The following is a 24826-nucleotide window of genomic DNA, read 5'->3' on the forward strand; positions in this document are numbered from 1 at the left end:
TAGGGATCATGTTGTGTTTAAACCCTGTATCTACCATAAGTGAAACATGTTTACCATCTATTTGAAATATGGCTTTGGGTCTGTTGACCAACACCAACACTCAAAGTTCTACCCCCAGTCTCAGCGTTATTGTATGCTTGTTCACCTGAGACCAACGCAGTCACACTTCTAGCTTTACCCTTACAGACTCTGGCATATTGTCCCACACAACCACACTTTAAGCACTCTTCATTAACTGCAAAGCAAAAATTTGAGTCTGCAGAGTGAGTGACACTCCCACATCTGTAGCACACCCTGGAAGAGGGTGGACTAGGTTGATAAGTATGTTTGAAGTTCTTATTCTTGCTCTTTACTGCAGCTACAGAGCCTATTGCCTCTTCAGACACAGCATTCTCGATATCCACATAGGATCCCTTGCCAGATATTTCTTCAATTTCCGGACAACAATTGCATTTCTCTAACTTGTTCCTGCAAATTTGTGATTGTTCTACAACTTTGGCCAGTTCAATGGCACTTTTCAAAGATGGATTCTTGTCAGCTCATAGTCTATCTTGGATCTTTTGCTATTACATAGTACAATTAATTCATCATTCATAGTGCCAAACTTGCACTTGACGGGCACCTCTCTTAGTCTATCTATAAACTCATCAATGGATTCCTTGGACTTTGATGTGAGTGTAGAACTTGTATCGATTCATGACCAAATTTTCCTCCTTTGTGTATTTGGCTTTCAATCTACAAACAGCCTCTTTGTACCCATCAATCATCATCCATTGGTCTGTAAAGCTTGAGGTAAGTACCTGAAAATGCGTTGACCTTCTTTACCTAAGGCGCTTAATAGTAGTGGTTTTCCTCTTTGCACTAAATTCCTGACCTTCCAAGGCATCCAAATAATTCTCGAATAATAAAATCCAATCCTCTGATGGTATGGCAGGCGGACTGGAAGGTAGGTGGAAGCACGATACCAAATTGTGAAGTAACCATGTATGATCAAAGAGTACACGTATGAGTCAGGTTGACAAGAGTCAAGAAATCAACAAAAAGTCAAATACTGTGAATAAAAACACCCAACTCACCAATGACCAGGCTGTCCAGGAAGGGAAATTGCTGGCTGATCCGCTCCAATGTAGACTTGACCCTCAAATTTACGGGCGATACTGTCTCTGACACGGACGCCCGAAAAAGGCTGAGTGAGGCAGCCAAGATGGCCGCTAAGCGTGACCTCGTAAGCGTCAAGTCAAGGAGGTTAAAATGAGGTTGTTGTGTTCCAATGGGAAATCACTGCCTGGCAACTGGGAAAGAATGACAAGTGCACGTTCGAGCTGTATGCTGTTGACGTCAACAAAGGAGAGGTTTGCTCCCAGGAGAAGCAGTGACGTCACAGCGACTTACAAATATATTTTTGGGGGGTTTCCTGGTTTCCTGGAATCTCGATGAGCTCCGCTGTGGTCACCAATCGAAGGAATGTGCAGGCTGGTGGCGCCTCTGTGGATCCGTGCGGCTCGTACAAAGATCGTCCTTTGCCTGTTTTCGTTGCTCCAATTACTGTGAAAAACCCCTTGCTGAACCACCTGCGGAGAAATTTGTAGAGTTGCACTCTAGTCGCCGAGCACTACGTAATGACGTGGCGCGCGGCGGCCATTTTGGGGCTCGGAGCGCGAGCGCCAGTCGGGGGAAATTATCGGAGAGCACCGCTCGCCAGGCGCTCTCCTGCTGAGAGTGTGTAAGAATAAATACTTGCCTCACGAGTGTTTACTCCAACCCACTTTGCATCATTACAGTGGCGACGAGGCTGGGAGAAAAATAAAGAGGAAAGAAAAACGAGGAAAAGACACGAAGGAAGTACCCAGCATAAAGGAAAGAAGTGGAGCACACGGAGCCCAGGTGACCACCACGAAGAGCAACAGGAGAGGAAAGGAGAAAACAAACACACAGGAATAGCTGCAGGAGAGCGTGGCAGGGGCACATGGCCATGCAGAGAGAGCAGCAGAAGGAAACAGAAGAGTACCAGGTACAAGGGGCAGAGTGTGACAGGAGCTGGGAGCCAGGAATTGACCCCACAGTGACCCCAGTAGTACAGGGGCTAAAGAGACTGAGGAAGGGACACCAGAGTGGGGTGGCCAATCCATGAGATAGCACCTGCACATGATTGAGGCCCTTGTGGAGTCAGTGAGGAGCGGAGAAGGGGGCGCAGAGGGACCCAAACCTAACCAGGCGCAAGTGCGCCGGAGAGCCAGGGGCAGAACAAGAAAGATGCGCCAAAATGAGTGCGCAGGCATCTTCACTTACGACGCCGATCCCTTTCTTGCCCAAACCAGGAGAACCTCTAATGAAGTGGGAGGACTGGAGAGAGTACTTCATGAACTACATAGACGCTCTGGAAGACGAGAACAGAGAAGCTTTCCCCAGTAAGAGGAAGAGGAGGATACTCTTGCACAACTTAGGCCCGGAAGGGATTAGAGTCTTCCAGAATCTTGTGCCCACCCCCAGGCAAGCCACAGACGACGACGTGTTCAGACACGCAATAGAAGATCTGAACAACCACTATCGACCAGCAGTGTGCACATCCATTGATAGATACAATTTCCAGCAGAGGAAACAGGAGGCTGGTGAAACAATAGACGACTATGTTGCTGGGCTAAGGAAACTGGCGATAACGTGTAAATTCGGTGTCTTGCATGACGAATTCATAAAGGACCAGATAGTCATGCACACCACCAATAAGACTGTCCAGGACAATTATGGGTGAATGGAGACGCCACGCTGAAGGAGGTGATCGCCATGGTGAAAAAGGCAGAACTGTCCAAAAGCTGCGCAGACGCAGCAAAAAGAGAACCTACCCTGAGGCCCATGGTGAACAAAGTAGATGATGCAGAACCTCCAGGAAGGAACAAAGCCACGACGGCAGAAGGTAAAGGGCCAAACAGATGGACGGGGAAACCCATGCAGCAAAGAAAGCAGAACAGGGAAAGCACAAACACATGCTACCGGTGTGGAAGCCAGTCCCATGCGGCCCACGACAAACGCTGTCCGGGGTTCCGAGCGAAATGCATGTTCTGCGGCATAGTAGGACACTATGAAAAGGTATGCCGCCGCAAGATGGGAAGACCCACGGTGAAGTATGTGGCACAAGATCCGAAGGAGGAAGAAGATAGAGAACAGGACGAAGAAGACAACGTACTGTGTGTGGAAGGTCAAGTACTGGGCATTGATTGCAGACGCTCCCGTAAACCACAATGTGACATGGTGATTGGAGGCGTACAGATTAAAATTGTAGTGGAGTCGGGCTCCCCATACACCATCGTCCAAAGGGCAGTATGAAATGAGAATTTCAGACCCAGCCTAGGACCACGACTAGAACCACCGGATATAAGGCCAGTCACGTACACAGGAGAACCCATTCCGATGGTTGGTTACAGAGTCTTAACCTACGAGTTCAAAGGGTGGAGTGCTGAGTGCAAATTGTACGTAGCAGAGAAGGGGCCGTCGGTCCTAGGGTGGATGGATCAAGGTGACTTAGGTATACAGTTGGTTCCAGGAGGAGACACGCAAGTGCTAATGACAGCCCTAGAGCGTTGGCCAGACTTTGAGAAGATGAAGAGTGAATTTCCTAAAGTATTCGGCGGGAAAGTCAGCAAATTGGAAACATTCACGCATCGGATAGACCTCAAGGAAAACTCCATGCCAGTTTCCCACTAAGTAAGGAACATACCCATAGCGGTAAGAGAAGCGGTACAGCAGGAGTTGCACAGACTGGAGGAGAACGGAATCATTGAACCAATAAATTGCTCCGAGTGGCTGGCGCCCCTGGTGGTAGCCATGAAACCTAATGGCAAGGTCTGTCTCTGTGTAGATCTACGAGAGCTGAATAAATGCATAGTTGTGGAAAAATTCCCGCTACCACGTATCATAGAGAAAATGGCAAAGACAAAAGGAGTAGAGTGGTTCTCCACTATTGATCTCACTTCAGCCTATCATCAAAAAGCTCTGCACCCAGCGAGCCGGAAACTGACATCGTTTATAACTCCCTTTGGATGTTACCAATTCCGCCGCATGCCCTTTGGTCTCGCGGCGGCGGCGGTATTCCAGAAACTGATGCACCGCCTATTTAAAGACATTGAATGTGTGCAGTACTTCCAGGACGACATATTGGTGATGGGAAAAGATCTAAAAGATAATGATAGGAAGCTAGACATGGTGCTTCGAGTCCTGGAAAGCAATGGCCTAACAGCTGAGTGGGAGAAGTGCCGATTCGGAAGGACCTCTGTCACATACCTGGGGTACGAGATCGGAGAACAAGGCATCACGCCCAAACGGGCCAATGTGAAGGCAATTTGTGATGCCCCGGCACCAAACAGCAAAGAAGAGGGGAGATCCTTCTTAGGGATGGCTGAATACTACAGCAAATGTGTACAACATTTTGCCACCAAGACGCACCACCTGAAGAAACTCATTAGGGACAAAACAGTGTTCACATGGACAGAGGAGACACAAAAGGAATTTAATACCCTAAAAAACGACATCAGCGAAGCAATACCCCTACAAGGATACGACCCCCAAGGGCGGTCAGTGTTGACGATGGACGCCAGCGAAAAAGGACTGGGAGCAGTCCTTATGCAGGAAAGGAAAGATGGAACAATGGAGACTCTCCGCTTCGCATCAAGGTCTCTATCTTCCACGGAACAGAAATTTAGCGTAATAGAGAAGGAGATGCTGGCAGTAGTATGGACCATGGGGAAGTTCAGCCAATTCCTATGGGGCACGAGGTTCCAACTCAAGACTGACCACAAACCCCTGGTCAAAGTCCTCACATCAAGTGGACATGCAAGCGCCACGCCCTGCATCGCCAAGATGACGTTGAAACTGCTAGATTACAGGTACGACGTGGAATACATCCCAGGAACAAGAAATAAGGTTGCTGACTACCTTAGTAGAGCTTCGGCAATGGAAGAAGCCTCCGGCAGCGCGGAAGAGAGTGAGGTGATGGTAGCCTTAATGGAAGATCTGGAGAGAGTGATAAGCAACCAGGAGTGGACTGAAGCGTATGGAGAAGACTGGGACATTGGAGAAGTCAAAGAATGTATACTACAGGGATGGCCAGAAAAGAAACATTTATGGACGGCACTCAGGAAATTCTACGAGGTGCGGGAGGAACTGTCAATAGGGGACAAAGGAATATTTTTGTACAGGGGAGACAAAGTAGTCCCATCGACAACACTGATACCCCCCTGTTAGCGGTACTACACGAGGGGCACCTGGGAATAGTAAATACGAAGATGAGAATGAAGCAAACATACTGGTGGCCAAGGATGGACATCCAAGTGGAAAGACACGTAAGGGACTGCGACCAGTGTCAAAGGCCAGACAAGACCCTAAGACCAGCATTAGGGAAGTTTGCCAGCCCGATAAATCCCTGGGAAGAGGGGTCTATAGACATTCTTGGACCTATTTTAGACACCAAGGGCACGCCAAAATATCTGTGTATCCTCATCGACAGGTACTCAAAGTGGCCGGAGGTGCACATACAGGAAGAGATGGACACAGAAACAGTGCTCCGATTCCTTACATCTATCTTCCTCAGAGAAGGTATTCCCAGATCCATACTGAGCGACAATGGACCACAGTTCACTTCGGAGAAGTGGTACAAGTACATGGAGAGGAATGGCATCAAAGCCAAACACACCTCCATATACCACCCAGCCGGTAATGGTCAAGTGGAGCGGTTTAATAGAGTCATAATGGGATCCATACAAGCAGCCATCGCGATGGGAAAGGATTGGGAAAAGGAGGTCCAAAGTATGATGTGGGCCTACCACATCACCCCCACGAGTACCGGGTATAGCCCCTTCCAGATCTTGAGAGGACGAGACCCCTTCACCAAAGACAACCTAGCGTGGAAGGAAAAGACAGTAACAAGCAAGTGCCCCCAGCGGTGATGCAGCACAATCTAGAGAAAGCCCAAAGGATGTACGCTGAACATTATAACCGGAGAAGGAATGTGAAAGAAACAGCCCTTGAGAGAGGGGAATGGGTTAGAGTCAAACTGGCAGTGCTGCGGAAAAAAGGGGACAGCAAATACAGCCAACCTTTGGAAGTAAAAGAAGTATACGACAGAGCAGCGTTGCTCAGTGACGGAAATGTATGGTCCCAAGACCGCATGTCCAAATGTAATAAGATTCTACAATGGTCCCATGAAGAAAGTGGGAGGACATCACAAGACCTGATGCCACCGGAGAGGGAGGAGACAACCCCTGAAAGAGAAGGGAATCCTGGAGCAGGAGGAAACAGCGAGGAGTTTGGAGACAGTGACATCCCCATGGCAGGAGAACATCTAAGAGTAGAGAATGAGACCCCGAGGAGAGAAGGGCCCTGTACAAAAGGGGATAAGGTGGTGAGCCCAGCAGAGAACAGTTCCAGGGAAGTTCCCTCTACTCCGGTAAGGCGCACACGAGCAGGTATAGTGGTGGTGAGGCCTCCCCGATTTCGAGACTTTGAACTAGGAGAAGAAAAATAGCTTGCTTCATAAATAGACTGTATGTTTTCCGTTGATATGCAAAAGGGGGAGATATGTAGAGTTGCGCTCTAGTCGCGAGCGCTACGTAATAACGTGGTGCGCGGTGGCCATTTTGGGGCTCGGAGCGCGAGCGCCAGTCGGGGGAAATTATCGGAGAGCACCGGACGCCCGGCGCTCTCCTACTGAGAGTGTGTACAAGAATAAATACTTATCCACCTCCACAGTTGCCTCATGAGTGTTTACTCCAACCCACTTTGCATCATTACAAAATTGTTGCAAATCTTCTTGTAAATGATAGGAGGATCCGCAACGTTCAGGTAAGACGATATCTTTATTGAGCACAGAGCTGACAGAAAACAGACCTTTCTTCAACTGGTCAGCAACAACTGCCAAGCGAGGAACGTTACCGTTCAAAGCATAACATGGAGTCTTTGGGGCAAGGTTCTGCAAGGCATAGACAAGGAAAACTGCAATACAATGTAAGAACACATTTGCATACAATGTAAGAACAACATACAACAATACTCCAACAGAAAGAGGCCTAATGGCCTTAACTTCAGTCTTTGTTATGGACCCAGCTTGTATCTGATAATCCCCTTCCCCACCTGCACGCAGCTGATTGGAGAAAAAGCAGACAACATTCAGGCGCTGCTGAAAGTGTCCAAGTGTCTAAAAATCACACCAGGAAGAGGTTAGCATATTACTTTGAATTCTGGCTGAAAGTGGCTAGCTTTGCAGCAGGGGAGGCGGTGTCTACCCTCTGAAAATAGTGGACGGACGGCATCTACCTTCATCTACCCTCGACTTGAATCCTGTGTATCTGTCTCTTTTTGTGGTGGGGTTGCTCCAAGGATCGGTGGAGAGTGCTTCTCTGAGTCAGCATGTGTGGCTGATTTTAGCAGGGTTGACGGTGTGTTTGTATGATAGTGGAGAGGTCGACCTGGCGCATCCTTGGTATTTGTTAGGTTGGACTTATCTGCGACTGGAGCACGAATATTATCATTTATCGCATGCCTGCTATTTTGCTTGGTTGTGGGCACTCCTGGTTGAAGGCTTTCTTTTATCACAGGTCGGCTGGGGCACCTGCCAGTTGCAAGCTTGTTAATATCTTGCAATTGATCGCAGGGAGGAATGCTTGGAGTGCTTCACTGACTCAGCATGCTTCTCAGTGTCAGCATGTGTGGCTGTTTTAGCAGGGTTGATGGTGTGTTTGTATGATAGCGTAGAGGTCGACCTGGCGCATCCTTGGTATTTGTTAGGTTGGACTTAAAGGCGACTGGAGCACGATTATTATCATTTATTGGATGCCTGTGATTTTGCTTGTTTTTGGGCACTCATGGTTGAAGGCGTTCTTTTATTACAGGTGGGCTGGAGCACCTGCCAGTTGCAAGCTTGTTAATATCTTGCAATTGATCGCAGGGAGGGGTGCTTGGAGGGGATGCTCTTTTTATAGATGACACTTTTTGGATCATATTGGTAAATGGGCACGTTGGCTTCCTACATGTGGTTGAGCAGGTCAAGAGTGCTTGATTTTGGGCTGGTGTCAATGGCCCTGTGATGGAGGGGCCTTGATATGAGGAGCAGATGTTTGCAGCGCAGATTGAATGCTTGTGTCAATTGAATTCATGGTTACTTGAATTTTGATAGACGTCCACAGCTCCAGGGTTAGTGGAGACTGACTACGTACTGGATCTTGTGTGTATAAAGAGTGTGATATGCAATTAATATTTTATACATGAAAAAAGTTCATGTCATTTATCCTTTTGAATCTGCACCATGCAATACTTATTTACATATTTCAGAGGTTAACCTACTTTGAACAGTAAGTTGAGGAGTTATTGGTTGGATGGTGTCATCCATGATGCCATTTCAGCTGTCAACAATGATGTCATTGAACATGTTATGAGTGTTTGTATATGTGAAGTCATAAGCAGCGCAGGACAGGGATGCAGTACTCAGGAACTGCACTGCATTATGGGGGCCAGAGGACACTCGAAGCAACAGACGCCAGGTGTCAAAACTGGGGCACAGTAACATCTGTTAGCCTGAGAAACTCCAACCAGGATTTCTCACAGCACCAATTTTCAGTTGTTTATCCAGAACAAAATGCAAATCTACATAAAGAAAAACTACATGCAATCAGTGATTGACTTGTGGTTTGCAAAGTCAGTAAATTTAGTCTTGAACAATCCCTAAGTGTCACTCTTTCTTATCTAGTCAGTATTGCGTGCTGTAACCAGGTTTACTTTTAGAAGTATAATAATTATTGTATCACAAGAGCTCAGCAGCAGCTCAAATATTTACTTTCAGATGCTGGTTTTAATTAAACTCTCGAATTTGATACAGGAAGCAATCCAGTTATCAAGTAAAAGACCTGTGGAGTTGAGGGCACAGATACATTTAAACCTGTGATCTCAAGATTTCTAAGGTCACACGAATAATTAGGGCTAATCTACTTCTCCACGTATTCCTTCACTACCACCCTCCAATAGTGCCCCTTAGCTCTCCATAGATGGATTGGCTGTCTTGCAAGTCATTTATTTCTACCCAAACCAACCCTTTTCAGCAGCATTTAGAATAGATAATGAAAGACTGAAAAAACAACATTGTAATCTATAATATGCAATTTGCACACAACTCTTTGACAGTTCACAAGTCACTGTGATATATTTGGATTGTAACTTATGAACTGCAAGCAACAAAATGATCTCTATGACAGAAGACGCAACCCAGTGAGCTATCCACATAATCTACAGTTCTGTGATCTGCATGGTACACCTTCTTTCTCTGCTATTTTATGATGAGCCAAACTGCCACTAGATAAATCTCTCATCTCGCGCCAGCAGGAGCATTAATCACCCGAGTTATCTTGACATCTTAATTGTTGCCTACAATCTGCTGGTCACGCAGGAAATGCTACAGCAGGTGCTTGTCAACCCATAAGTTATTTCTAAACACAGTGCCACCCCACCTCCAGGTCAGCGCCAGGTGCACCTGCACTGGTTGCACCCTCTTAAAGCATGCCCTGGTAAACACACTCATTTTTAGGTCGAGCATTCGAGGCCTGTTGTAATTTCTTCTGTTGGCTTAAAGCCATCCCCTTGCTTTTGATTTGCTTATTTCACTATCCTTAAAAAACTCATTGCTTGCTAGTGGTCAGTGCTGCCTCTTTGTCACTCCATTTTCTTTTCTGTCCCTCCCATGCAGCAGAGTATTGTCTCATTACACTGTGGTTCTTTATATGTTCTTTGGTGGACTATTTTATTTGTTATTGGTTTCCTGCTCTGTTACTGTTTGCCTTTGTTTAGCTCTGGTACCATAGCTGCTTAGATTTTACTATAGCAGTCCTCCCTTCCACCTTGTCTTAATTCCAGTGTTGTGTTAGTGTGCCCCCCTCCTATGCTTTACCTCCCGCTCCTTAGTGTGTGTTTTTATTTAACCTTTTTGTACTTTTCGATGGCCACGGCAATAGGGCTGCTTTTTTTAGGATATTGGTTTGGTATGTGCTTGTTGACATCTTCTTCCAAAGAAGGAAAGAGTCATTGCAGACCCTCCCACTCCTCCCGGTGCTCTGGCAGCCTGATTATGAAGCAGTATCTGACTCCCGCTCTCTGAAGAGAGGTGGAAGTTTTTCAGAGTGCTTAGCCAAGCAGTGCCAGGCTGTTGCCTAGGACTGATGGCATATTACTTTCCCTGATAATCGGTTTCTTCTTGCTCAATAAGCCACGCACTGCCCTGGGCAGGCCCAGCCTCCTCTAACAGGCATCTCCCACTCTAACCCTGTCTGCGTCCCCACTTCCTCCTACTGCCATGGTCCTGGCATTGTTCTAAAAGTACAAGAGGCTGGTATTTTATTTTGTACAGGAAGCCGCATCATCTGTAATAACAGCTTTTCAAATGTAGTGGCTCTGCCACCATACTGTCCTTCGGAACTGTGTGAGCTAGCAGTGAATGAGGAGTGGGTGGGGCTAAGAAGGGGTGCATGAAACATAATCACATCCCTCCTGCTTAATAAGCCGCGTGCCACCCAGGGAAGGCCAACAGGCCCCTCCCACTCTCTAACGCCCATCCCACTCTGTCTTACGAATAGCCTTGTAAAGGATGGGGTTTTGGGAGGCAGCCGAACCCGGTGAGGTCTGCCCCCCGGGCAAAATGGGAGGGCGTGGGACGAGCCGAATAGCGGACATTTTAGGGATTGTTGGGCTACATTGGGAACAGCCCAATTGTAGCCCAATAGGGAAATATTGCCTCAGGGTTTAAGGGCTGTTTTAGCACTCACCCAGTCACCATTTTAGGTTTGGTGACCTGGTGGCTGGGAGCGCTGTAGAGTTTTTAGCATTTTACAATTTTGGCCTGGTTAGTGTAGTTAGAGTGGTAGGTGAAGTTTATTGTTCCTAGTATTGGTGGTTATAGAATGGCTGCCAAAGATTACCGGATTCTCGAAGCGGTACGTCTTTTGAGCGAGGCTGACGGCTTGACCTCTTGATGCCGGAGGCCTCGGTGAGCGCTCACCCATTGAGGCGCATGGCTGCGGGGGTGGCAGCCGTGGTGATGGCGTGCTCGGCCCCCCGTAAGCTCGAAGGGGTCAGGTGAGTGTCCGCAGAGGTTCTGTGGAATGGGAGGTCAGGGATTGTCATGCGGCGGGAGCGGCGCTCAGAGGTGGGGCTCGTTGGAGGAGTGCTTCACGCGTCTCCCCGGTTTTGGTGTCGGAGGACGGGGGCCGCACCTATGTCAGGAGAGCGGCCTCACAAAGGAAGAAGGAGCGGGAGTTCCTCCCCCCACAGGGGAGACTCTGAGGCAGGGCAGGGCCCGGAAAGGCGACCGAGTGCCGAGACACCGGTCTAGTGAGGCAAAGTTTCTTGGGGAGGCGGAGGGGAAGGAAGGGGCAGGCGGCATAGCTGTTGGGCAATGGGGGGCATCAGAAGCGGCGGGAAAAGGTCAAGGAGGGCAGATAAGGGCCCGGTTGAGGCCCCACAGCCAAAAGTATACTCTCCCTTGTTGGTGGAGGGGGGTGAAGGGGGTGTTGAAGGAGGCGTCGGCACCGGTTCACCTTGGGGGGCCTTGAAGAGGCAGTTTTGGATGAGGATGGGGGTTTGAGGGGTACAAAAGGGGTATCTGGGGTTTTGAGGGGTACAAAAGGGGTATCTGGGCAGGCGGCAGTGGTGGGGGAGGGGGTGGGTTGTGAGCAATGCGGGAGAGGGTGCCCCCATTGATTTGGCCTCAGAAGGTAGTGAAAGGCACTGGGAGGGGCTGGATATTTTCCCCTCATGGGAAGATGGTATGCAGGGTACAGAGGGGACAGGTCAGAGGGAGGCCCCTTTTACGCTGTGGGGGTTGGGAGGTGACAGGGAGGGGGGCCGGGCCAGGTCGGGGGAGAGCGGGGGCATCGGGGCGGCAGGCAAGGTCCCGTGTGAGGCAGTGGCAGGGCCCAGTGGTGCCGGTTTGTGGGGCCCGGAGGAATGGGATGGCAGTGGTGGGGAGAGAGAGCAGGTAGATGAGGGGGGGCAGTTGATCTTAGTGTGGTGGGGCAGGTATGGGCGGCCGGCATGTTAGGGACAGGCTAGAAGAGGAGCCAGGATGGGGGAGGATGGGTAGGCCCAGCACATTAGACCATTCCGTTTCTTTCAGGCGGTGGAGCGGCAGAGGGCGCAGACTTGGCAGAGCTGGGGGCAGCTCAATGGCGATGAGGTGAAGGGAGGGTGGTGCCTCACGCAGCGTACCCAATACCAGCGAGGGTTCCTGGCGCGGCCAGCACAATTAGGCCCGGGACGGGATTGCTGGCCCCAACACCCACTGGGCCTCAACAGTCCGGGGACACTGTGGATGGAGGATCTTCACGGGCAGCTTTTTGAGTGGTGTTAAGAGGGTGCAGTCGGCACTGCCTAATGAGAAAGCCTGAGGTTATGGTGAGCAGGAGGTTCTAGATTATGAGGAAGACAGCATGGAGGAGGACGAGTTGAGGGACAATGTCGACAAGGGAGCGGGGGGGGGGCAGTAATGTTGTGTGTTGTGTGTTACAGGTGTCACAACGTCCGGCAGAACCCACGGGTCAGACATGCCTTGAGATGAACAGGCGGCCCCCAGTGCAAGGCAGCAGAAGGACGGCGGGCTGAATCCTTAGAGCCAGGTAAACAGGATGGGGTATTGCGCCCGCTAATGGTATCAGTGGGTATGGGAGGGGTAGACCAGGAGGGGGAAAGGAGGGTAGGTTCCGGAGAGGAACGTATGTGCTGGATGTGGTGATGGGGACGGATGACTCGGGAAAAAGGTCAGCGAGCATGGGAGACAGGGCTGCAACTGTGGGACTGGGTGTGGAGGACGCAGGTATGACGTCTAGGAGTACAGGGGACAAGGAAAATGACAAAAAAGAGACGGTGACGGGTATGGCGGTGGAATCTGAGAACAAATTAGAGAGTAAGGAGTTAAAGATAAAACGGTTGCCTTACATGGGAGTAACTAAGCCACTGGGCGCACACTTAATGCTGGCAACCAAGGAACGGATCTGGAAGGGGGAATATGTGGAGATGCTTAAACTTCTCCACAGATAAATTAGGGCAAAGGAAGGGTCTAAAGAGGAGGAGTACGAATTGGCTAAGAGACCAAAGGTGCCTCTCACAATTGAGAATTGGACAGCGGCATTCTTAATATATGCAAGTGTGTACTGTGAAAAGTACCTGGAGAGGTGTGTTGCCATGTTCAAGTACATGGACGTGATCAGGAAGGCCCAAATTACAGGGGGCAGGTACGCATGACCCAATATGATGAGGAATTTAGAGCACACATGGCATGGGACACGGCGGCCAAATGGGGCGAATTGGATACGGACTTATGGCAACACACGATGGGGCTGTCAGGAGCGGGCAAGACTATCTTCATGGCCAGAGGCCTAACGCTGGTGTATCGGCTCATTCAGGGGCACCCAACCTGGGGAGGGGTGGGTGACTCAGGTAGTGGATCGCAGGGAGCGCAGGGGATTGTGCACACATAGTACTGCAGATTTCGGCATGACTGCTCGAATTGCGGAGGCAGACATGCCTTGGTTCGTTGCTTCGGGTGCAGGTAGGGGCAGCAAAAGGTATATCAAAAGTGTCAGTCGGGAGGGTTAGGACAGAGGGACAGCAGCAGCAGCCCTTCACGGGTGGACAAGGGGCTACGGGGCCTGGGCCAAAGGGCTTGTACTCCGGTTAGTATAGATAAGTTGATCACAGCCTTACGTGGTTAGGGGAACAAGGAGGCCAACAGGCACCTCCGACTCTCTAACGCCCATCCGTATCTGTCTTATGAATAGCCTTGTAAAGAATGGTGGATGCTGAAAGCTGATGTTCGACATAATGGAGCACGCTTGTGCACGATCACGCTAGTAAAATTGCAAGCGAACATGATCTATATTGACACACACAAAGAGATTCATGCTGGGTACTTGCTCAGGGGGCACAGCTTGCGATTCATTTCTGATAAAGACCCAGATATGCAATGTCAGGTACTACGGCTGCCAAACCATTTCTTTATTGAAAATAAATGTTTCTAAAGCAGCAGCATGCCAACTTGTTCATGGCGGCCGTCCACTTTCTCCCGGGCTCAAGCTGCCTCCTTCCCCCGCCCCTCAGGGAAAAGGGCTGCTGCTTGCAGCTGCCATTACAGGCTGCCTCGCCGGCAGCCGGTCCGCACCCCTCTCACCAGGGGACAGGAGAAAGCCCCTCCCCAGCTAATGGGAGAATGGACAGAAAGGCTGTAAAAACAGTGCAGCCAACATTCGTTTTCCCGAATTGTATTAAGACGGAAGCGCAGTATAGACAACCGAATGTCTGAGATCTATCGAGAACCGGGGTAAAGAATATCCTCCTCGATTGGGAACGGTTGAGGTACATGGGTGTGTCTTGGGACATTTGTTCATGTCCCTGGTATGGTTACTGGATAACTTACTACTTCGAAAGGATGGACACTGTGACCCTGACTTTAAATAAAGGAATACATTGAAGATATAGCATTGATTTAAATAGATTTAATATTGCAACTTATAGAGAGATTGAGTGATTTACCCAGAATCACACTATATTGAGGCGCCAAGACTCAAACCGGGATCCCCAGCATCCGAGTTAGCAGCTCTGGTCGCTGTGCCACAGCCTCTCCAAACCGATGTATTTTAGCAATGCTTGTTACATCCGGTTTGTAATTTTGTCTGTGCCAGGTTATCCCTTGTAGTACTTCCTAGGGTCAGCATCCAGTTTTGGCCATCGCAGTGAGGTGCTTCCCACAGCTATCTCTCACTCCCACTGTCTGGGTTTTGGAGGTGGTCCACCATGGGCCGGTATAGTTCCATCCTCCATCTGGTGGCTCTCTTCTTCCCACTGACATCACTCCCCAGCCACTCCTGCCTAGCTTGTTATTATTATTATTTTTTTTTTAGTCATGTGTTTTAATTGAAAATGTGCACAGACGACTAGCTTCCTATTTTTGCAAACGTACATCGTACATCCTTTGTTTAAGCTTTACATCGTTTTTAAAATGAAGAATGTTATTGCCATTTGTATTCAAACATTTAGTTGTTTCGCTCCCTATTTGGCACTTTATCTGTTTGCCGTCTCTTTTTCTTTATTACCAGCGCATTTTTTTTTTTTGTTTTTGTTTCCTGCTCATGTTCCAACCATACTTACATGTATTCGTTCATCACGGGCCTTACTTTTGCAGAAATTCTTGTGTTTCTAGCTCTGTTCCGTATTTGACATTCTATCTGCTTGTCATTTGTTTTTGTTTTTTTAATTAACGGCACAATTATTTTTGATTTCATTCGTTTCCTGCTCATGTTCTAAGCAGCGGCTTCTGATGGGCTTGGTGATTTGGGTACAGGGAAATCAATTCAAGCACTGCAAGTCCCAGAATTCCCTGATCTGTAAAAGAAAAGCCCAGAATTGGAGTATTGGTGTCCTGCTCACATGGAGAGATGGCAATTCCATGGAGGCATGAATCAAATGGCTTCTGTGGTCTATTCTTAAAAGTACTCCACACATTTCTGGCCTCCTGCAATTTCCGGACAATAAAAATGACTCATGTTCTTGCTGGAGAGATCCGATTTGCCTAGCTGAAGAAGTTTTAACTATTTGCAAGGTAGCCAGAGGGTTAATATTCCAGCTGCAAAGAAAGAGTGCCATGCAGTTTACCACAACGGGCCCCCAAAGAATTCACCGTATGCCTTTCCACGGCGGAGAATCCGCCGCGGAAAGGCATCTGTTTTTCGCCATCCTAATATGGCTGGCGGTGTCTGATAGACACCGCCAGCCATGTTAGAGCTTTTCCGCCGCGGTCGGAAGGCGACCGCGGGGGAAAAGCTGCGGACCGATTTTGAGACCCACCGCCATCCTAATTTGGCGGTGGGTCTTTTGTGCCTCCCCAGCGGTTTTCCCTGCATCCTCCGGGCCGGCGGTGGCTTCCGCCGGCCAGGAGGATGCGGGAAAACCGCGATCCTAATCGGCCCCTAAGTTTGTACTTCTGGTGCCCAAGCACTCTTAAGCAATGCTGCCTACCAATATGTATGACTTGTGACTCCTACACCCTGTAGTCCTCTGTGCTATGTAACATTTCCTTCACAATAATACACTTATGATTGAATGCCTCTGTGTAATTTGTGTGTGATGCAAAGTGCTCTGATACCCTACACTGGTATGTGTGGTGCTTTATACCTAATTAAATGCATGTGATCATTAGTGGTTATGGAACCTTAAGGGACACTGTTAAAGAGTGGTGGCGTGGGAATCTGCATCACTCAGCCTTACCTCAAAATCACCTGAGCACCGGCTCAGCATCAACACAGCACCACCTCCTCATCAGTGCACCAGCAGTGCAGCACCAACTCAGCATCAGCGCAGCACCACCTTAACATCAGCACTGCACAGTACTACCTCAGCATCAGTGTACCACCTCCAATGCAGCCCCACCTCCCCATCAGCGCACCACTTCCTTAGCACAGTATCAACTCAACATCACTCAGCACCACCTGATTACCAGCTCAGCACCACCTCAGAAACGTGCCTCATCACCACCTCAGCATCACTCAGCACCACCTCAGCGACAGCACATCAGCATCAACACAGCACTACCTCCTGATCAGTGATCTACCACCAGTGCAGCACCAACTTAGCATCAGTGCAGCACCAGTGCAGCACCATCTACTCATTAACACTGCACCACGTGAACACTACCACCTCAGCATCAGCACAGGCCCATCTCAGCACCAGCACAGCACTACCTCCTGATCAGTGATCCACCACCGGTGAAGCACCAACTTAGCAAAACAGTGCAGCATCACCACCTCAACATCACTCAGCACCACCTCAGCATCAGCACAGCACATCAGCATCAACACAGCACTACCTCCTGATCAGTGATCCATCACCAGTGCAGCACCAACTTAGCATCAGTGCAGCACCAGTGCAGCACCGTCTACTCATTAACACTGCACCACCTGAACACCACCACCTCAGCATCAGCACAGCCCCATCTCAGCACCAGCACAGCACTATCTCCTCATCAGAGCAGCACCATCTTGGCATTAGCACAGCACTACCTCCTCAGTGCACCACCAACTCAGCACCAGCGCAACACCACATCAACATCAGCACAGCCCCATCTCAGAATTAGCACAGCACAACCACTGCATCAGTGCACCACTACCAGCGCAACACCCCCTCAGCAGCAACTTCGGACCCATGCAGCACCACGTCAGCCTCAGCACAGCACCAACTCAGCATCACTTGGCACCTCCACAGAACCAGCATAGCACCACCACCTCAGCATAACTCAACAACACTCACCATCGCTCAGCACCACCACAGCATCACTCAGCACCACCCTTATATCACTCAGCACTACCTCCTCATCAGTGTACCACCTACTCAGCATTAGCACAGTACCACTTCTGCATTTGCATAGCACCATATCCACATCAGTGCGCCACCACTTCAGCACAACCCCACATCAGCATCTCATAGCACCAACTGAGCACCACCTCAGCACCACCCGAGCACCAGTGTAGCAGCACAACCTCAGCATGACTGAGCACCACCTCAGCATTAGCACAGCACTATCTCTGTATCAGTGCATCGCCACCAGCTCAGCACCAAATCAGCCGCACCTTAGCAGCAACTCTGTGCCAATGCAGCACAACTTCAACATCAGCAAAGCACCAATTCATCACCCAGCACCACTTGAGAACCAGCTCAGCACCACCTCACACCCAGCGCAGCACCACCACCTCAGTCTCACTCAGCACCACCTCGGCCCTACTCAGCACCACCTCAGCATCATTCAGCACCACCTTAGCATCACCTTAGTATCACCTCTTCATCAGTTCACCACCAACACAGCATCTGCTCAGCACCCCTTAGCAACAGCACAACATAAACATCAGCACAGTTCCATTTCTGCATCAGCGCACCACCTCCCCCTCAGCAGCAACTCAGTACCCATGCAGCACCACCTAAGTATCAGTAGAGCATCACCTCAACACAGCACCACCTCAGCACCAGCGCTGCACCACCACCATAGCATGACTCAGTGCCACAGTGTCACTGAGCACCACCTCAGCATCACTAAGCACCACCTAAGCAACATTCAGTATCACCTCCACACCAGCACACAACTACCTCACCATCACTTAGTAGTACCCGAGTTTCATTAAGCATCACCTGAGCATCACATCTGTACCAGCACATCACCACCTCAGCACCACTTCAGCATTACTCAGCACTGCCTCAGTGTGCCCTCAGAATATGGCATCTGTTGATTCCCTTCTAGTGTCTGTCCACTGCTCATGTTGTAATTCTGGTAGTATTTCTCAATCTCCACAATCCTATTGTGTATGTTTCTGCATAACAAAAACAGCTACAACAAACAAGCATTACAACAGGCAGGAGGAGATTGCCAGCATGTTGATAATTCTTTTTTTTAAAGTGTCATTCAATTGTACACATTGTCTTCTTTAAACTCCACCACATAACACTCCACAACACAAAATACCACTCCACATACTTATATTCCATTACACACACAGTCTCACACTACATAATTCTAATACACTCGAAAATGCATAATTACGATCCACATAATACAACTGCACGCAATACCACATAATTCAACTACACAAATCCACACCACACAACCCCACAACTAACAAGTCCAATCCAACCCACATAATTGGTACACACCACATACATCCACTCCGATCCATAACACATAGGTAAGAGACATTTACATTTACAATGCCAATAGCTCCAACTCTTTCTTTTTTTTAAACTCATAGATCTGATGCTTAACTCCTACCTATTTGTTCTTTTCCATCATCAGAAACGCAAAGCTATACACAAAGTTCCATGCCACACAATTCAGCTTGACCCATTTCCAACCCACAGCACATAATTTAACACCAAACCACATAATACAACTCAACAAAACAATGACACAACACCACATAGATCCAATGCACACCACACAATTCCACATTGTGCCACAAAATTCAACTGCACACCACTTAATTAAACTGCACAAGTTATCACTCCACACAATCCCACTACACATAATGCCACTACACTGAATGCCACAAAATTGCTAACCATACATGTCTACAGCACACCATGCCACAAAATGCCACTACACAAATCCACTCAACACCAGACAACTACACTCCACACAATTACACAACTAACTAATCCAACCCACATAGTTCCACTACACACCAGATACATACACTCCATAACACATAGGTAAAATACATTGCCATTTACAATGCCAATAGCTTCAACACAAACAAATGCGAGACCGATTGCATTTCTAATGCTTGTTTTACTCTGCTCCACATTTACTCAATTCATTAAAATGTGCCATACTGGACAGATCACTACATTTCCTTGAGCCTCGTGTCCACTACCTATGAAAAATAGATGTGGTTGGAAGCACTCCTACGCCACTGTTAAGCGCCATATAAATAGACTGTCGGAAAGGACCTGTTTCTTTCTTTTTCTTATAGTTTAAAACGTACATGGGAAACATTTTACCTAATAAGCGCTTCAGGTTTAAATGGTACTCTCCAAAGATCGAAGTATGGGTAGACGGTATTTATTAGGCAAAAGGGGTATGTTTTTTCTGCTCTGGTTTGTGTCTCTTTGTAGCAGAGTTGTGTGTACAGTGTTGCCAAGCTCGGTGGTAGGTTACATGAAAAGCACATTAGTCTGCAGAGCTGCCAGTATTTTGTCCCAGGTGTTCATTCCCGTGGTGGCCTCAACTTAGAGACGGTGACCAGTTAATAAAATATGATCACTATTTTGGAAGCAGCTACTGTAAACTAGGATTGATTACATGCACATTACATCATGAATGGAACATTGTTACAGGAATTTATAGGCCTTCTACTTTCTGTATATATTCCAGTGAGAAGTTTATAGAAATCAATGACTGTTCTTTAGCAATAACTGTGAACAATGATCGATTATATGCAAATCATATCATTATTGTAAATTAGGATTGATTACATGCTAATCATATTATGAATGGTACATTGTTTTAGGAATTTATAGGCTTTCCAATTTTTGTTTATATTTCAGTGAGAATTCTGTCTATAGTGGAACATATAAACATCTAGACACATTGATTCAGTAATATATTTATCGCGAGGGCAGTAGTAGAACGATACACATTAGGGTTTAGAATCATGGATATAACCGTGGCTATATATATGGTCCACACTACAAACATTGTTTTACACTACAACTCCCAGCATCCTTTAGTCACGTAAGGTTATACGCATACTAATTGGCCGCGTTAGAGTCATCGGCGTTTGGCGCGAACAACAGGAAACAGCAGAGCACCGGCACCGACATCGGAAGGCACAGCAAAGGTTTAGAGGAGTAGCGCTACATTTCTAAGTAAGTGCGAGTACACATGAGCCCGGATGAGACTTAGAATCAGATACGCACTATAGGACGCTGAATTTAGTGGTTTTTGTTTACTTTTAGCGGAAGGGTATTCGGAACCAAAGCTGCAATCCATATCATCTGTTACCAGGGCGTGCGAATATTGAAATGGGTCCCGCTATACTCCAGTAAGTCGACACATAATCATTAACCGCTTAGTAAGTAAACATACATGTTCTAGTATTACACATGGGCGTAGGAACTGTGGGGGACGTGGGGGACATATCCCCCCCAGATTTTGGAGTGGGGGGGACACGGGGGACAAGGGTGGGGGGGACGAGGGGGACAAAAGAATTTCCCCTCTCCTTTCTGTTATGCACAGGGCCATTAGCGCGCGAAAGCGCTACCTAATGGCCCTGTACTTGACGTGTGATTCACCTGCCCCCAGTCAAAAGAGGCCACCCGCCCTCTGCCCTTTGTTATTCTGCCGTAAGGCTTGGCCAGTCTGGGAAGGGCAGAGAAGGGAAAAAACTCTTGTCTCTTTACCGTCATTCCCAGAGAAGGCAAGGGCAGTGTCCGCTTCTCCCGCTCAGCCTCTGGTAGCTTCCCTCCTCCCCCCTCTCTCTCTCCTTATTCCTCCATCTCTTTCTGTCGCTGTCTCTCTTATCTTTATATGCAGATTTCAAAAGACAGCTGTTACATATTCTCTCTTGCCTCTCATTTTCTTTATTTGTTCCCCCCTGAAATGGATCCAAAAATGAGCAGAACACTTTAGCTGGAAATGTCCGAATTTTCTGACAGGGTTCTATTCCAAAATACAACCTCTGGACGGAGAGAACAAAGTATCAAAATAAGAAAAATTATTAAATAACCAAATAAAGCAATACAGAGTGGTCAGCAGATAGGCCAGATGGTTATTTACACCCATGCACCTTAGCGCTGCTTTACAGAGTTTTCCAGTGAAGCGCTACTTTCTTTTTATCTTCTTTCTTTGAACCTCATTGTTTTCCCAGGGTGGGGAAGTGCACCATCCCTAAAGGGACTGCAATACCTGGTTGAGGGGTGGACTGGAAAACTTTTAATATGAGCGTTTTCAACTGTTTTAATTATTTTAGCCTATAAAATGTGTACCACAGCTCTGTGTTGAGGGATTTGGTCTTCTTTTTTAAACCAAACTGCTTATATTTTATAATGATATAAGCAATGGACATTAAAACGGCCCTTCCTAGTCCTGTAGTCATGTCCAAAACTTTTCAGGCAAAATCACTTACTGATTTCTGAATAATGAGTTTAAAACATTTAAGGTAACCTTGTTGTTCCTGCTTACATTTCACATGCTTTGCTCATCCTTTCATTCAATGTTTGCTTTTTACAGGGTGTTGTTACTTTTTTTCAGGCAGCATTTTACTCTTGTCCAATGCATAATTTGAATTGAGTCTCAGCACAATCTGGTTGTAGCTGAAGGCAGTGCCAGTTTAACCCAGTGGGGCAGTATGGTGTTCAGTGGGGGACAGGATGTGGCACTCTGGCCAGAGCTGCTAAATTTGGAACTGGAGCACCATTTTCAGCCTTCATGACCAGTCCACCAATCCACACTCCTGACAGAGCTCATTCCGATGCTACACCTTAGAAGGCCCAATAGACCTTAGAAGCCCTGGTGTCTTAGCACCAGCAGGTGGACCCTAACGGTGGCAAGTGTGGGTTAACCTTGAAGGCCTGTCCACCACAATCCATGCAGTTCACCTCCAGTCTTGCGAGCAGGCATACGAAGAAGCACACACTAGAGCGACAGTGACTCTGTCACTGAGGTCACAAGACCCTTGAGGCCAGTCCACCTTGTCATTGGTACCTCCATTGGACTTTTTCAGCACTAGTAGTGCAACTTACATGGGGTTGGTAATGTTGGATTTGCATGCACATTAAACTCAGGGGGTGATTATAATGGTGGTGGGATGGCCACATCACCGCGTCGTTGACAGTCCCACCACCATTGATGACTGCATTACTGCCCGCCATATTGCAATGGCGGGCGGTTCTCTGGCACTCGGAGAGACCGATCGCCACGCACACTTCTCCCTTCCATAAGGAAGGGAGAAGGCTAGGATCCTTGTGTCTTGCAGAAAGGAGAGAAAAGGGTGTATCTGCTTCAGGAAGGATATACAATGCAGAAAGGGCCGGAATAGCCAAGCAGGCATTTCCTTTGTGGGCTGCAACCTAATGATGCTTAATTTAAGTTGGTGTCTGCAGGTGAGGCGAACTGTATTCTTTGTTAGAGACCGGTACAGTATTTAAACCATCAGACTGTAAAACTGAACAAGAGAAAGGCATCAAGAGTTGTTGGCAGAAGGAGGAAGGGAAATATGGAAAACAGAGAATAAGGAGAAAGCAAAGATGAGAAAGAACCTGGAAGAGTGAGATAATGTGGAGGGAGAGTATGTTGGTGGATAAAGGAGGCAGGAGATGAAATCAGATAGACAGCCTTGGTATTCAACAACCCAGCTCCGACACAGATTCACTCACTACCACCCTTTAATAGTGCTGCCCAAGTCTCCATACCTACTCTCTCAGAAGCATTCAATTAGTTATATAGCGCCACTCATACCAGTGCAGGGTGTCAACACTTTACATCATTCACACTACACAGAGGCAGTCAATCATAGGTGTGTAAATCCGTGTATAGGAAATGTTAAATAAAACTACAGGGTGTAGGAGTCACATGTCATCCATACTTGTAGACAGTATTGTTTAAGAGTGCTTGGTCTGGAAGTTGGAAAGTGGGTTAATAGTAGGGGCAAATGTATATCTGTCCCAGGCAATAAGGACACTACCTCAATATATAGCTATACCAGTCTTTGAAAATTATTCTTATGCTCAACCCTTGCTAGCTTGGCTGTTAGCAGGTATGTAAAGCATTTAAAAACACCAATTCAGTAAATAATTAAGACACAACACAATAAAAATTCAACACCAATTTATAAAATTAAAAAATATTTTTTCTTTAAAATGAAAAAAATCCAATCCCGGGAAACGGGAATCTGACTTTTAACATTTTTTGCACGATATAGCACATAGAAACGTATATCCCCTTTTGGTACATCTGGTCATGCTGGACCTGCTCAAAGTCAAAGTTTCAGGCTGACCACGATGAAGCCCTGCAGGGGCTACTCCTTGCGGTAGGTCTCGGTCAAAGTTTACCTTCTGACTTAGAAACTTTTCTGGAGCTTTTCTTCACGGGGTCCGTCGAAGCTCTCAGCCACCCCTGATTCAGTGAGTGTTCGCCAGCTTGTCTTGCAACGAACTCCCAGTCAAACTTATGGAAGTCCAACCTGCAGAGCTTTCCAGCGGTACGAGCTAGGGATGCAGGCTGGCACACAGTTGATGGTGGGTGGCTTGGCTCTTATGGTTGGCCCGGTCACCTTTTCTAAGTTCAGAATTAGAAATGTTTGCAGAGCTTTTTTCTTGCAGGGTCCCTCAATGCTTTTCACTAGGCCGGATTCGGTGAGGGTTCGCCAGCTTGGGTTTCTACCTATGCCCGATCAAACTCTGGAAGTCGAACCCCTGGAGCTTTTCAGCCGGAAGAACCTGGGTGGCAGGCCAACTCATGGTTGATGGTTGTCGGCTTGGCTGGCCAGAGTGAGTCGGTCCACTTATAGAGCTTTTTACCAAAGTTGCTCCAAACTTCTCCAAACCTCTGGAACTTCTTCCTGAAGTTTTCCAAAGGGTCTGAAAGTGTCCAAAACTTACTCCACGGGTCTGGAATCTCCAAGATGGTCCTTGAAATGGACTTCAGTTACCACAATCCACTTGGACAAAACCCTTTCAAATTCACTGGTAGTTCTCCAGGCTGGGGATTCTTGGTGGGCCAGGTTAGCTCTGTTAACCTTCAGCTTGCAGGGAGTCCGCTCTTAAGTCCTTTGGAAGCAAGGTAGTCCATAGGACTGTAATTCCAGATTGTGCAACAGGCACAATCTTCAGTCCAGAGCCTGGTTGGTTCAAATCAAGCTCCTCAGCAGGGACCCTTCTTCTCCCAAGTTTGAAGCAGCATCATCTGAGAGGCTTTGTCCCTTTCAGATACTTATTCCAAGTTCTCTGGATCAAGAAGGAGGACACTCCTGTCCAATGAGGTGCAGGGCAATGCTCCAGGGTATGACCACATTCTCTAAAGTGGGGCATTATTTTCCCAAAGAGAACATCATTTCTCCAAAATTCATCAGGGCTGATTTTCCAGCAGAGGGAGCAGAACTAACTCAACCAGCCTACAGGATGGCTTCATATACCTAGGTCCACTCCCCTTACATCTGGGAATTCCTCCTTAATCCCCCCATCCGGCTGTGGGAGAGGTGTAAATGAAAGTGATTTTTCCAGCTTCTCTCCTTCTCTTGAAGAGCATTGTTTACTACCACTCCCCCTG

Source organism: Lissotriton helveticus, chromosome 5_1 (genome assembly GCF_964261635.1).
Source record: "Lissotriton helveticus chromosome 5_1, aLisHel1.1, whole genome shotgun sequence".
In the NCBI taxonomy this organism is placed as follows: Eukaryota; Metazoa; Chordata; class Amphibia; order Caudata; family Salamandridae; genus Lissotriton; species Lissotriton helveticus.